The sequence below is a fragment of the Pseudophryne corroboree genome, chromosome 7 (genome assembly GCF_028390025.1).
Source record: "Pseudophryne corroboree isolate aPseCor3 chromosome 7, aPseCor3.hap2, whole genome shotgun sequence".
Lineage (NCBI taxonomy): Eukaryota > Metazoa > Chordata > Amphibia > Anura > Myobatrachidae > Pseudophryne > Pseudophryne corroboree.
The window spans coordinates 146672912-146688617 of record NC_086450.1 but is presented as its reverse complement, the minus strand read 5'-3'; the positions used below and the strand labels follow the sequence as shown (position 1 = coordinate 146688617).

The 15706-nt window shown below is 49.5% G+C and overlaps 1 long non-coding RNA gene across 1 annotated transcript in view; it reads right to left on the bottom strand.

Moving 5' to 3' along the window:
- The window catches only part of LOC134943467 (uncharacterized), a 61867-nt gene extending 48210 nt beyond the window's left edge, over positions 1-13657 (bottom strand). The window contains exon 1 of the long non-coding RNA XR_010181554.1: positions 13049-13657. This is a non-coding gene — a long non-coding RNA (uncharacterized LOC134943467). The remainder of the gene's footprint in view (positions 1-13048) is intronic.
- Between the last annotated feature and the right edge of the window lie 2049 nt (positions 13658-15706).

The window sequence follows — 15706 nt, the reverse complement described above, 5'->3', positions numbered from 1 at the left end:
CACAAACATTGTGGAATAGTAACCCCGTCCCTGTTGAAGGAGGGGAATTTTTATTATCACCTGCTGGAGGTACAGCTTGTGAATTGCCGCCAGCACTACCTCCCTGTCCGGGGGAGTAGCTGGCAAGGCTGATTTGAGGTAACGGCGAGGGGGAGACGTCTCGAATTCCAGTTTGTATCCCTGAGATACCACTTGTAGAACCCAGGGATCCACCTGTGAGCGAACCCACTGGTCGCTGAAGTTCCGGAGACGGGCCCCCACCGCACCTGGCTCCACCAGTGGAGCCCCAGCGTCATGCGGTGGATTTAGTGGAAGCAGGGGAGGATTTCTGTTCTTGGGAACTGGCTGTATGGTGCAGCTTTTTCCCTCTACCCCCTGCCTCTGGGCAGAAAGGACGCGCCTTTAACCCGCTTGCCTTTCTGGGGCCGAAAGGACTGTACCTGATAATACGGTGCTTTCTTTGGCTGTGAGGGAACCTGGGGTAAAAATGTCGACTTCCCAGCTGTCGCTGTGGAAACGAGGTCCGAGAGACCATCCCCAAACAATTCCTCACCCTTGTAAGGCAAAACCTCCATGTGCCTTTTAGAATCCGCATCACCTGTCCACTGCCGAGTCCATAATACTCTCCTAGCAGAAATGGATATTGCATTTATTCTAGATGCCAGCCGGCAAATATCCCTCTGTGCATCTCTCATGTATAAGACTACGTCTTTAATATGCTCTATGGTTAGCAATATAGTGTCCCTGTCAAGGGAATCAATATTATCAGACAGGGAATCAGACCACGCTGCTGCAGCACTGCACATCCATGCTGAAGCAATAGCAGGTCTCAGTATAGTACCTGAGTGTGTATATACAGACTTCAGGATAGCCTCCTGCTTTCTATCCGCAGGCTCCTTTAAGGCGGCCGTCCCCTGAGATGGTAGTGCCACCTTTTTTGACAAGCGTGTGAGCGCTTTATCCACCCTCGGGGATGTCTCCCAACGGACCCTGTCCTCTGGCGGGAAAGGGTACGCCATTAGTAACTTTTTAGAAATCACACATTTTTTATCAGGGGATGCCCACGCTTCTTCACACACTTCATTTAACTCATCTGAAGGGGGAAAAACCACTGGTTGCTTTTTCTCCCCAAACATAATACCCTTTTTAGTGGTACCTGGGTTAATGTCAGAAATGTGCAACACATTTTTCATTGCCATAATCATGCAACGGATAGCCTTAGTGGAATGTACATTAGTCTCGTCGTCGTCGACACTGGAGTCAGACTCCGTGTCGACATCTGTGTCTGCCATCTGAGGTAGCGGGCATTTTTGAGCCCCTGATGGCCTTTGAGACGCCTGGGCAGGCACTGGCTGAGAAGCCGGCTGTCCCACAGCTGTTATGTCATCAAACCTTTTATGTAAGGAGTTGACACTGTTGGTTAATACCTTCCACATATCCATCCACTCTGGTGTCGACCCCGCAGGGGGTGATATCACATTTATCGGCACCTGCTCCGCCTCCACATAAGCCTCCTCATCAAACATGTCGACACAGCCGTACCGACACACCGCACACACACAGGGAATGCTCTGACTGAGGACAGGACCCCACCAAGTCCTTTGGGGAGACAGAGAGAGAGTATGCCAGCACACACCACAGCGCTATATAACACAGGGATTTACACTACACAAAGTGGTTTTCCCTATAGCAGCTATAATACACAGTATTGCGCCTAAATTTAGTGCCCCCCCCCCCCCCTCTCTTTTTTATCCTCTCTTTTTTACCCTATTGAGCCTGGAAACTGCAGGGGAGAGCCTGGGGAGCGTCCTTCCAGCGGAGCTGTGAAGAGGAAATGGCGCCAGTGTGCTGAGGGAGATAGCCCCGCCCCTTTTTCGGCGGGCTTCTCCCGCTCTTTATATTAATATTATGGCAGGGGATTTTTACACATATATAGTTTATTAGACTATATTATGTGTTTTTTGCCATTTTTAAGGTATTCTAATTGCAGCGCAGGGCGCCCCCCCCCAGCGCCCTGCACCCATCAGTGACCGGAGTATGTGGTGTGCATGGGGAGCAATGGCGCACAGCTGCAGTGCTGTGCGCTACCTTAATGAAGACCGGAGTCTTCAGCCGCCGATTTTCTCCTCGGAATCTTCCGTCTTCTGGCTCTGCAAGGGGTACGGCGGCGCGGCTCCGGGACCGGACGACCGAGGCTGGGCCTGTGTTCGATCCCTCTGGAGCTAATGGTGTCCAGTAGCCTAGAAGCCCAAGCTAGCTGCAAGCAGGTAGGTTTGCTTCTCTCCCCTAAGTCCCTCGTAGCAGTGAGTCTGTTGCCAGCAGATCTCACTGAAAATAAAAAACCTAATAAATACTTTCTTTACTAGGAGCTCAGGAGAGCCCCTAGTGTGCAACCAGCTCGAGCCGGGCACAGATTCTAACTGAGGTCTGGAGGAGGGGCATAGAGGGAGGAGCCAGTGCACACCAGTAGTCCTAATTCTTTCTTAGAGTGCCCAGTCTCCTGCGGAGCCCGTCTATTCCCCATGGTCCTTATGGAGTTCCCAGCATCCACTAGGACGTCAGAGAAAACAGATTCACACAAACCACACCCAAAATGCCAGATCCACATCGAAATACATCTATAAGTTTCAGAGGCAATGTGGCAACAGGTTGGTGGACTGCTACCAGGAGACTGAGGTCATGGGGCAATGGACTGCGACCTGTGGGCAGATGCATGGGGCAACTGGCTGCAACCAGTGGACAGATGGTGTGAGCGGGTGGCAGACTGTGCCAGGCGAGAGCCCGTGAGCAGGGGCATGAGGGATGTGGGTAAAGGCTGAGACCGTGAGGAAGAGGTCCCTGGGCGATGGGCTGTGACCGAGGGACGGAGGTGAGCACATTCCTGGTCACGGCTGTCGGGCTGCGACTGCGAGGCAGAGGCTTTGGGCTGATGGGCCCTGACTATGGAGGCAAAGGGTGTTGGGTGAAGGACTGTGATTGGTTGTGACCAGGGGACAGAGGAACCAATGGATGACGACCAGGAGACAAGGACATAGGACATGATTAGGGAGAGAAGGGCAGAAAAAAAACAAAATGCCAATTTAACCCCTACCACATATCAAAAACACACCCCTGCAGTCGGTACAGGGCGACACACACAGAGGCAAAGGGCGCACAGTGTGTCCCACAAGAAGGGGGGGGGGTAGGGGGCACAGGGCGCCATACACACAGGGATGCAGGGGGTGCACAGTGAATCACACATAGGGTGTGGCGGGACAGGGTGTCACACACACACAGGGGCAGAGGGTGTACAGTGCGCCATACATGGGGGAGGGGGGCACAGTGTGTCACACACACACAGGGGCAGGGAAAAACAGGGGTGGGGGCACAAGGTGCCAACACACAGTTGCAGGGAGGCACAGGGGGCCACACACCAATGTGAGGGGAAGAGGGGGGCCACACACACAGGGGAGGGGGGGGGCAGGAGGGCACAGGGCTCTCCAGTCACTCACCGCCGCATGTCCAGTCAACCTCAGGTGCAGAGTGGCTCATTCCCGTGGATCCAGACACAGCCCGAAGAGGAGGCCGGCAGCAGGAGGATCCGAGCTCCAGTGTCCATGCATGCAGCCCCATTGCGATGCAGCCGGGTGAGTCGAGGAACTGTGCCAGGGTGGCTGCTGGAGGTGGGAGGGTCCCAAGATTACTGGGGAGTAGGGAGGTTTAGAGCTGCGGCACTGACCACCGTCACCGAGTGCGGCGCGGGGAGGCGGGGCATGTTTGAAGGGGGTGCCGGAAGTTAGAGGCACCCCTCACCTCCTCCCCCCCCCCCCCGTGCGCACGCCTATGCCTATGCAGAGTGCAGAGAAGAGGGGGGGGGGACTGAGGAACGGGGCGGGAAGGGAGGACATCATCTGCAGGTGGAGGACGGGCGTCTGGCCACTAGTAGAAGCAGGGGGAGGAGATCCGTAGGGTAGATCACATCCCCGTGTCCAGAGGAGAAGGGGAGGGAAGTAGTGGAGTACTTGTGCTGCGCCTACTCTTCTCCAGCCGCAGCCGGACCGCCTCCTCCTTATTCTTTAGTGCCCGTGACTAGTACTTCTGATGCCAGGGGCCAGCTGCGGGCCGCCCCTCCAGGTCACCCGCCCATAGGCAGCTGCCTAAAGCTGCCTAATGGAAGCGCCGGCCCTGTATGGAGGTGTGGATAGATGTATTAAAGTTATACTTTCAAGGTGTGTGTGTGTTGTCTTTATTGGGGTATTTTTTTAGTAGTAGTACTACAGGTACCAGCAGGCCCATTTTTCCGCCGCATGCTGGTACTTGTGGTTCTCCAAGTACGAGCTTGCGGGGGAGGCTTGCTGGGCCTTGTAGTACTGCTACTAAAAACAATATCATTCACTTTGAACAAAGGCTATCAGCCCCCCATCCGCAGCCCATTGGATGGGGGTACAGCCTTGGGCTTCACCCCTGGCCCTTGGGTGGCTGGGGGGGGGACCCCTTGATTGAAGGGGTCCCCACTCCCCCAGGGTACCCCGGCCAGGGGTGACTAGTTGGATATTTGATGCCACGGCCGCAAGGCACTGTATAAAAGTGACCCCCGGCTGTGGCATTATCTGTCCAGCTAGTGGAGCCCGGTGCTGGTTTAAAAAATACGGGGGACCCCTACTCTTTTTGTCCCCCGTATTTTTGGAACCAGGACCAGGCGCAGAGCCCGATGCTGGTTGTTTAAATATGGGGGAACCCCTGTTCATTTTTTCCCCATATTTCTGCAACCAGGATCGGCTCAAAGAGCCCGAGGCTGGTTTGCCTTAGGAGGGGGGACCCCACGCAATTTTTTTTTTACATTTAAACATTTTTTTATTTTTTTTTACAAGGTGCACAATGAAGCCCAGCACGGATCTCTCAGATCCGGCCGAGATTCATTGTATTAAAGTCGGCAGTGTTTTACAAGTCACTCACGTAAAACACTGCCAAAAAAAACGAATGACATCGACATCGGAAAACCCAAAAATGCAGAATACGGCAGCTTAGTAAATTAGTCGTAATCAATTCAAAAAGTTGCATATTTACACTTTCGATGTCATTCGTGATTGAACTTTGACCTCAAACGGGAAAATACGAATCTTAGTAAATTTACCCCATTGTATGAAAACAGTTCAAGATTTAAGTATGTCCATGGCTGAGCACAAATGGTTAAATCAATTAATTGATTAAGACACCCGTACCCAAGCATGGTTATCCTTAAAACCTGGACTCTGAGTGTGCCTTGAGGACCATGTTTGTGAATCTCCGATTTAAGTTGAGACATCATGAGCCTGATTCAGGTATGAATATGTGACACTCGTGGTAAGTATCACATGGAAAGTTACAATTTACAGGTAAGTATTAGGGAGTAAGTTTTTCTGGCAACTCACAACATAGTTAAAGTTACAATTAGCACAGACATTAATTACACAGTTGCTCCTCAGTAGTTTATATTTAGCTGGAACGCTTCTGGGTAACCTTTTCTCTAGAGATGAGCGCCTGAAATTTTTCGGGTTTTGTGTTTTGGTTTTGGGTTCGGTTCCGCGGCCGTGTTTTGGGTTCGAACGCGTTTTGGCAAAACCTCACCGAATTTTTTTTGTCGGATTCGGGTGTGTTTTGGATTCGGGTGTTTTTTTCCAAAAACACTAAAAAACAGCTTAAATCATAGAATTTGGGGGTCATTTTGATCCCAAAGTATTATTAACCTCAAAAACCATAATTTACACTCATTTTCAGTCTATTCTGAATACCTCACACCTCACAATATTATTTTTAGTCCTAAAATTTGCACCGAGGTCGCTGTGTGAGTAAGATAAGCGACCCTAGTGGCCGACACAAACACCGGGCCCATCTAGGAGTGGCACTGCAGTGTCACGCAGGATGTCCCTTCCAAAAAACCCTCCCCAAACAGCACATGACGCAAAGAAAAAAAGAGGCGCAATGAGGTAGCTGTGTGAGTAAGATTAGCGACCCTAGTGGCCGACACAAACACCGGGCCCATCTAGGAGTGGCACTGCAGTGTCACGCAGGATGGCCCTTCCAAAAAACCCTCCCCAAACAGCACATGACGCAAAGAAAAAAAGAGGCGCAATGAGGTAGCTGACTGTGTGAGTAAGATTAGCGACCCTAGTGGCCGACACAAACACCGGGCACATCTAGGAGTGGCACTGCAGTGTCACGCAGGATGTCCCTTCCAAAAAACCCTCCCCAAACAGCACATGACGCAAAGAAAAAAAGAGGCGCAATGAGGTAGCTGTGTGAGTAAGATTAGCGACCCTAGTGGCCGACACAAACACCGGGCCCATCTAGGAGTGGCACTGCAGTGTCACGCAGGATGTCCCTTCCAAAAAACCCTCCCCAATCAGCACATGATGCAAAGAAAAAGAAAAGAAAAAAGAGGTGCAAGATGGAATTGTCCTTGGGCCCTCCCACCCACCCTTATGTTGTATAAACAAAACAGGACATGCACACTTTAACCAACCCATCATTTCAGTGACAGGGTCTGCCACACGACTGTGACTGATATGACGGGTTGGTTTGGACCCCCCCCCAAAAAAGAAGCAATTAATCTCTCCTTGCACAAACTGGCTCTACAGAGGCAAGATGTCCACCTCATCTTCACCCTCCGATATATCACCGTGTACATCCCCCTCCTCACAGATTATCAATTCGTCCCCACTGGAATCCACCATCTCAGCTCCCTGTGTACTTTGTGGAGGCAATTGCTGCTGGTCAATGTCTCCGCGGAGGAATTGATTATAATTCATTTTAATGAACATCATCTTCTCCACATTTTCTGGATGTAACCTAGTACGCCGATTGCTGACAAGGTGAGCGGCGGCACTAAACACTCTTTCGGAGTACACACTTGTGGGAGGGCAACTTAGGTAGAATAAAGCCAGTTTGTGCAAGGGCCTCCAAATTGCCTCTTTTTCCTGCCAGTATAAGTACGGACTGTGTGACGTGCCTACTTGGATGCGGTCACTCATATAATCCTCCACCATTCTATCAATGTTGAGAGAATCATATGCAGTGACAGTAGACGACATGTCCGTAATCGTTGTCAGGTCCTTCAGTCCGGACCAGATGTCAGCATCAGCAGTCGCTCCAGACTGCCCTGCATCACCGCCAGCGGGTGGGCTCGGAATTCTGAGCCTTTTCCTCGCACCCCCAGTTGCGGGAGAATGTGAAGGAGGAGATGTTGACAGGTCGCGTTCCGCTTGACTTGACAATTTTGTCACCAGCAGGTCTTTCAACCCCAGCAGACCTGTGTCTGCCGGAAAGAGAGATCCAAGGTAGGCTTTAAATCTAGGATCGAGCACGGTGGCCAAAATGTAGTGCTCTGATTTCAACAGATTGACCACCCGTGTATCCTTGTTAAGCGAATTAAGGGCTGCATCCACAAGTCCCACATGCCTAGCGGAATCGCTCCGTGTTAGCTCCTCCTTCAATGCCTCCAGCTTCTTCTGCAAAAGCCTGATGAGGGGAATGACCTGACTCAGGCTGGCAGTGTCTGAACTGACTTCACGTGTGGCAAGTTCAAAGGGCATCAGAACCTTGCACAACGTTGAAATCATTCTCCACTGCACTTGAGACAGGTGCATTCCACCTACTATATCGTGCTCAATTGTATAGGCTTGAATGGCCTTTTGCTGCTCCTCCAACCTCTGAAGCATATAGAGGGTTGAATTCCACCTCGTTACCACTTCTTGCTTCAGATGATGGCAGGGCAGGTTCAGTAGTTTTTGGTGGTGCTCCAGTTTTCTGTACGTGGTGCCTGTACGCCGAAAGTGTCCCGCAATTCTTCTGGCCACCGACAGCATCTCTTGCACGCCCCTGTCGTTTTTTAAAAAATTCTGCACCACCAAATTCAAGGTATGTGCAAAACATGGGACGTGCTGGAATTGGCCCAGATTTAATGCACACACAATATTGCTGGCGTTGTCCGATGCCACAAATCCACAGGAGAGTCCAATTGGGGTAAGCCATTCCGCGATGATCTTCCTCAGTTGCCGTAAGAGGTTTTCAGCTGTGTGCGTATTCTGGAAAGCGGTGATACAAAGCGTAGCCTGCCTAGGAAAGAGTTGGCGTTTGCGAGATGCTGCTACTGGTGCCGCCGCTGCTGTTCTTGCGGCGGGAGTCCATACATCTACCCAGTGGGCTGTCACAGTCATATAGTCCTGACCCTGCCCTGCTCCACTTGTCCACATGTCCGTGGTTAAGTGGACATTGGGTACAGCTGCATTTTTTAGGACACTGGTGACTCTTTTTCTGAGGTCTGTGTACATTTTCGGTATCGCCTGCCTAGAGAAATGGAACCTAGATGGTATTTGGTACCGGGGACACAGTACCTCCAACAAGTCTCTAGTTGGCTCTGCAGTAATGATGGATACCGGAACCACGTTTCTCACCACCCAGGATGCCAAGGCCTCAGTTATCCGCTTTGCAGTAGGATGACTGCTGTGATATTTCATCTTCCTCGCAAAGGACTGTTGAACAGTCAATTGCTTACTGGAAGTAGTACAAGTGGGCTTACGACTTCCCCTCTGGGATGACCATCGACTCCCAGCGGCAACAACAGCAGCGCCAGCAGCAGTAGGCGTTACACGCAAGGATGCATCGGAGGAATCCCAGGCAGGAGAGGACTCGTCAGAATTGCCAGTGACATGGCCTGCAGGACTATTGGCATTCCTGGGGAAGGAGGAAATTGACACTGAGGGAGTTGGTGGGGTGGTTTGCGTGAGCTTGGTTACAAGAGGAAGGGATTTACTGGTCAGTGGACTGCTTCCGCTGTCACCCAAAGTTTTTGAACTTGTCACTGACTTATTATGAATGCGCTGCAGGTGACGTATAAGGGAGGATGTTCCGAGGTGGTTAACGTCCTTACCCCTACTTATTACAGCTTGACAAAGGGAACACACGGCTTGACACCTGTTGTCCGCATTTCTGGTGAAATACCTCCACACCGAAGAGCTGATTTTTTTGGTATTTTCACCTGGCATGTCAACGGCCATATTCCTCCCACGGACAACAGGTGTCTCCCCGGGTGCCTGACTTAAACAAACCACCTCACCATCAGAATCCTCCTGGTCAATTTCCTCCCCAGCGCCAGCAACACCCATATCCTCCTCATCCTGGTGTACTTCAACACTGACATCTTCAATCTGACTATCAGGAACTGGACTGCGGGTGCTCCTTCCAGCACTTGCAGGGGGCGTGCAAATGGTGGAAGGCGCATGCTCTTCACGTCCAGTGTTGGGAAGGTCAGGCATCGCAACCGACACAATTGGACTCTCCTTGTGGATTTGGGATTTCGAAGAATGCACAGTTCTTTGCTGTGCTGCTTTTGCCAGCTTGAGTCTTTTCATTTTTCTAGCGAGAGGCTGAGTGCTTCCATCCTCATGTGAAGCTGAACCACTAGCCATGAACATAGGCCAGGGCCTCAGCCGTTCCTTGCCACTCCGTGTGGTAAATGGCATATTGGCAAGTTTACGCTTCTCCTCCGACAATTTTATTTTAGGTTTTGGAGTCCTTTTTTTACTGATATTTGGTGTTTTGGATTTGACATGCTCTGTACTATGACATTGGGCATCGGCCTTGGCAGACGACGTTGCTGGCATTTCATCGTCTCGGCCATGACTAGTGGCAGCAGCTTCAGCACGAGGTGGAAGTGGATCTTGATCTTTCCCTAATTTTGGAACCTCAACATTTTTGTTCTCCATATTTTAATAGGCACAACTAAAAGGCACCTCAGGTAAACAATGGAGATGGATGGATTGGATACTAGTATACAATTATGGACGGGCTGCCGAGTGCCGACACAGAGGTAGCCACAGCCGTGAACTACCGCACTGTACTGTGTCTGCTGCTAATATATAGACTGGTTGATAAAGAGATAGTATACTTGTAACTAGTATGTATGTATAAAGAAAGAAAAAAAAACCACGGTTAGGTGAAATATACAATTATGGACGGGCTGCCGAGTGCCGACACAGAGGTAGCCACAGCCGTGAACTACCGCACTGTACTGTGTCTGCTGCTAATATAGACTGGTTGATAAAGAGATAGTATACTCGTAACTAGTATGTATGTATAAAGAAAGAAAAAAAAACCACGGTTAGGTGGTATATACAATTATGGACGGGCTGCCGAGTGCCGACACAGAGGTAGCCACAGCCGTGAACTACCGCACTGTACTGTGTCTGCTGCTAATATATAGACTGGTTGATAAAGAGATAGTATACTCGTAACTAGTATGTATGTATAAAGAAAGAAAAAAAAACCACGGTTAGGTGGTATATACAATTATGGACGGGCTGCCGAGTGCCGACACAGAGGTAGCCACAGCCGTGAACTACCGCACTGTACTGTGTCTGCTGCTAATATATAGACTGGTTGATAAAGAGATAGTATACTCGTAACTAGTATGTATGTATAAAGAAAGAAAAAAAACCACGGTTAGGTGGTATATACAATTATGGACGGGCTGCCGAGTGCCGACACAGAGGTAGCCACAGCCGTGAACTACCGCACTGTACTGTGTCTGCTGCTAATATAGACTGGTTGATAAAGAGATAGTATACTCGTAACTAGTATGTATGTATAAAGAAAGAAAAAAAAACCACGGTTAGGTGGTATATACAATTATGGACGGGCTGCCGAGTGCCGACACAGAGGTAGCCACAGCCGTGAACTACCGCACTGTACTGTGTCTGCTGCTAATATATAGACTGGTTGATAAAGAGATAGTATACTCGTAACTGGTATGTATGTATAAAGAAAGAAAAAAAAAACACGGTTAGGTGGTATATACAATTATGGACGGGCTGCCGAGTGCCGACACAGAGGTAGCCACAGCCGTGAACTACCGCACTGTACTGTGTCTGCTGCTAATATATAGACTGGTTGATAAAGAGATAGTATACTCGTAACTAGTATGTATGTATAAAGAAAGAAAAAAAAACCACGGTTAGGTGGTATATACAATTATGGACGGGCTGCCGAGTGCCGACACAGAGGTAGCCACAGCCGTGAACTACCGCACTGTACTGTGTCTGCTGCTAATATAGACTGGTTGATAAAGAGATAGTATACTACTAATATTATATACTGGTGGTCAGGTCACTGGTCACTAGTCACACTGGCAGTGGCACTCCTGCAGCAAAAGTGTGCACTGTTTAATTTTAATATAATATTATGTACTCCTGGCTCCTGCTATAACCTATAACTGGCACTGCAGTAGTGCTCCCCAGTCTCCCCCACAATTATAAGCTGTGTGAGCTGAGCAGTCAGACAGATATATAATATATATAGATGATGCAGCACACTGGCCTGAGCCTGAGCAGTGCACACAGATATGGTATGTGACTGACTGAGTCACTGTGTGTATCGCTTTTTTTCAGGCAGAGAACGGATATATTAAATAAACTGCACTGTGTGTCTGGTGGTCACTCACTATATAATATATTATGTACTCCTGGCTCCTGCTATAACCTATAACTGGCACTGCAGTAGTGCTCCCCAGTCTCCCCCACAATTATAAGCTGTGTGAGCTGAGCAGTCAGACAGATATATATAATATTATATATAGATAATAGATGATGCAGCACACTGGCCTGAGCCTGAGCAGTGCACACAGATATGGTATGTGACTGAGTCACTGTGTGCTGTGTATCGCTTTTTTCAGGCAGAGAACGGATTATATTATGTACTCCTGGCTCCTGCTATAACCTATAACTGGCACTGCAGTAGTGCTCCCCAGTCTCCCCCACAATTATAAGCTGTGTGAGCTGAGCAGTCAGACAGATATATATAATATTATATATAGATAATAGATGATGCAGCACACTGGCCTGAGCCTGAGCAGTGCACACAGATATGGTATGTGACTGAGTCACGGTGTGCTGTGTATCGCTTTTTTCAGGCAGAGAACGGATTATAAATAAAAGTGGTGGTCACTGGTCACTATCAGCAAAACTCTGCACTGTACACTACTGAGTACTCCTAATGCTCCCCAAAATTAGTAAATCAAGTGTCTCTCTAATCTATTCTAATTCTAAACGGAGAGGACGCCAGCCACGTCCTCTCCCTATCAATCTCAATGCACGTGTGAAAATGGCGGCGACGCGCGGCTCCTTATATAGAATCCGAGTCTCGCGATAGAATCCGAGCCTCGCGAGAATCCGACAGCGTCATGATGACGTTCGGGCGCGCTCGGGTTAACCGAGCAAGGCGGGAAGATCCGAGTCGCTCGGACCCGTGAAAAAAAACATGAAGTTCTGGCGGGTTCGGATTCAGAGAAACCGAACCCGCTCAGTTTTCTCTACTGTAAAGCTTAGAAGTAGTTATCACAATTTATAATAACACTTTGTGCTTGCAATACACATTACCACAAAACATTACAGAATGTATTATCCACCACCTACAATCTTAACGAACTCATAAAAGCAACAAAAGTAATAAGATAGATATTACATTACTAGTGGGGCCCCATTTACTAGTTTATGTCCATTAAATAGTTCATGTTGCAGAACTCACTCATAATAGCTATAGCTCATTCTGTGATCACAGTTTTGAAAGTTCACAGTCTTATATAAAACATGTAGCTCTTGCAGGACTAGACTGACTTAAATACAAAGAGCAAGGCCACAGTCAGACAGCCTTGCTACCCTGTAACTACCTCCGTATAACTTCTGTGACAAAAGTATCAGTCCTTAGCTGACAGTTTCCCTGTATAGCTGTGTGACAGTGACGTCTAAAAATTGTGAGTCGAGAGAGAGGAAGTACTGTATCACTATGGTCCCTGCAATGCTGATGCTCCTTTAACTGCAGATTAACAACTGTAGTCAATTAATGGTGTCCTTGGATAAAACTAGCTGCTGATTGGAATTGCATTTATAAAGTACTTACTGTTTGCATGTTACATGTTACATGTTCCAAAACTATGCTTGCCTGTATCATTTGAGCTAAGATACAATGTAAGCAGCTGAACTGTCTTTTGTCCCTGAGGAAGCTTGTTATGTGTGGCTAATGCAGCAGTGTTACTGACCTGTGTTACAAGGGTTAGGTTGGCCTTAATTAACCATCATAAGCTGACCTCTGTCTGCAGTAAGACACTGTCTCTGCTCCTCCCACCATCTGTTACTCCAAAGCAGGGCTACCTCCAGGGCTGTACTTCAAAAGGGAGGGTAGGCTGCGTGGCCTAGTTTCCAACTACACAGTCAGTAGAACCCATCACTGTTCTGCTCTGTCAGATGCCTGCCAGCCAGCACCATCGGAAGAAGTGAGATCCCCACAGGAAGCTGGTATTACTGATTGGCTGTTGATGATGATCTCTGGTCATGGGATTCGAAACTGGCATAACATAAACTGTACAGCAATCCTGTCACACACCAGCAGCTGCCTCTGCTCCAAGTTGCAGCTCTGAGTCCCTCTAAGATGGCTGCTGCCCAACTGCCAACTGTCTCTAAAGACGGCTGCAACTGCCACTGCACAAGCTGTCTCTCTCTTTCTGGGATCAATACGCCTGTTGCTTATTGGTCAGTGTCCCCGTGCCAGACACAGCACTCAAGGCACAGGTAGCCCTATCCCTGCTGTAAGTTCAATAGTGTCCAGTCAGGGATGCACTCAGTAGGGGAAGGGGCACAAAAGTCACACTACAGCTCATGGCAGCTATGATGGAGTGCCACATTCTCCACACGTGCTGGCTTCACTGGGTGCTTAGTCCCTGATTATACACTGCCACCAATGCATGTTGTGGCCACAGGATGGCTGACGACATACCCCACTGTCACCAATGTATAAGGGGCATAACATACAGGGCATCTTATGCATTTATAGCTATATATACTATTACAATAGATCAGGTGCATATATATATATATATACAGTATAAATATAAATAAAGCACTCCACAGTAAATGTACAAGGGGAGAAGGTTCCTTTGGTGGGGTGTCACAAATATATATCAAGATAATATTAGTAGCGCCTTACAGGGGTGTATCTAGGGGTCCGGGCGCCCCTGGCAAAGTAAGGGACTGGCGCCCTCCATATTTGAAATAGGGAAGATGTATGTGCAAAAAAGGGACATGATCTTGTGGGAAAGGGGCATGACCATACAATAGCTCCCCCAATTCAAATTATGCTACACAGTAGTAACCCTTATACACGTTATGCACACACAGGAGCAGTTCCCTTTACACATTATGCCCACACAGTAATTCTTATAACACTGAGGAGACATCAGCAGTGCCTGGCCTGGCTGAGAAGACAACGCCACCCAAGGCCAGATAGTATAATCAAATAGTAGTGCAAAGAAGTGCAGTGCAGTGCACTACCAAGTGGTGCAAGTAGAAAAAAATTCTTACTGGTACTGTATGCGCTTCCCAAAAAATGGGTGTAGCCACATGGGACGTGGCCAATGAAAATGGGGGCGTGATACACATGTGACCCAAATAGTGCAGTGCCAGATACACATATGCCCCCAATAGTGCCAGATACACATATGCCCCCACAGTGCCGGATACACAGATGCCCCCCAGTGCCAGATACACACATGCCCCCACAGTGCCAGATATGACCCCATGGTGCTAGATATACCCCCACAGTGCCAGATACACATATGCCTCCACAGTGCCAGATATGACCCCACATTGCCAGATACACATGCCCCCACAGTGCTAGATATGCCCCCACAGTGCCAGATACACATATTCCTCCATGTTGCCAGATATGCCCCCACGTTGCCAGATATGCCCTTACATTGCCAGATACACATGCCCCCACGGTGCCAGATATGCCCTCATAGTGCCAGATATGCCCCCACAGTGCCAGATTTGCCCCCAGCAGCGCAACTCACCATTGTTGATGCTGCTGCTGCCTGGGGCCGGCACTGTCTGCTGCTGCTGTCCTGGAGAAGAGAGAGCAGCACGGGCCTCTCCTCCCTCAGTCCAGTCTCCTCCTGCGGCGGCGGCATCCTGTAGCTCAGATTCTGGTACCGGTCCACGAGCCAATCAGAGCTTGTGGTCCGGCAGCGGCGGCTCCTGATTGGCTGCGGGTCCGCGAGCTCTGATTGGCTCATGAACGGGCGTTTTAGTAAATGCCGCCGCAGCCGCCGGACTCAAAGGGGGGAGAAACCGCTGGTCTACGGACTGAAGGGGGCAGGAGAGGAGAGGCGCATGCTGCGCTCTCCTCTCCCCGACAGCAGCAGCAGACAGTGCCTGCAAGTTGTCTGCAAGGTGGCGTACCAGCTGGGAATTTCCTGCCGGTACGCAGTACCGCCATACTTGCAGCACTGGCACTACCTAACTCTCCTATTCAAATGTACATAGCTGTAGTCTCCCCTCAGCCATAGCTCCCACCAGAACACAGCACATAGGGGGTTATTCCGAGCTGATCGCACGTAGCAACTTTTCGTGCTCGTGCGATCAACCTGACGCCGCGTATGGGGGAGTGTATTTTAGCATAGCAGGGCTGCGAACGCTTGCGCAGCCCGGCTATGCTAAAAACTTTCAAGTAAAACAAGACCAGGGCTGCAGTTACTCACCCAGTGCGACGGATCCAGCGATGAAGGTCCCGGTCCTGACGTCAGACATCCGCCCTCCAAACACCTCGACACGCCTGCGTTGGACTCACCACGCCTGGAAAATGATGAGTATCCGCCCCGAAACGCCTCCCGTCTGTCCGTCTTCTTGCGATCGCTGCTGCG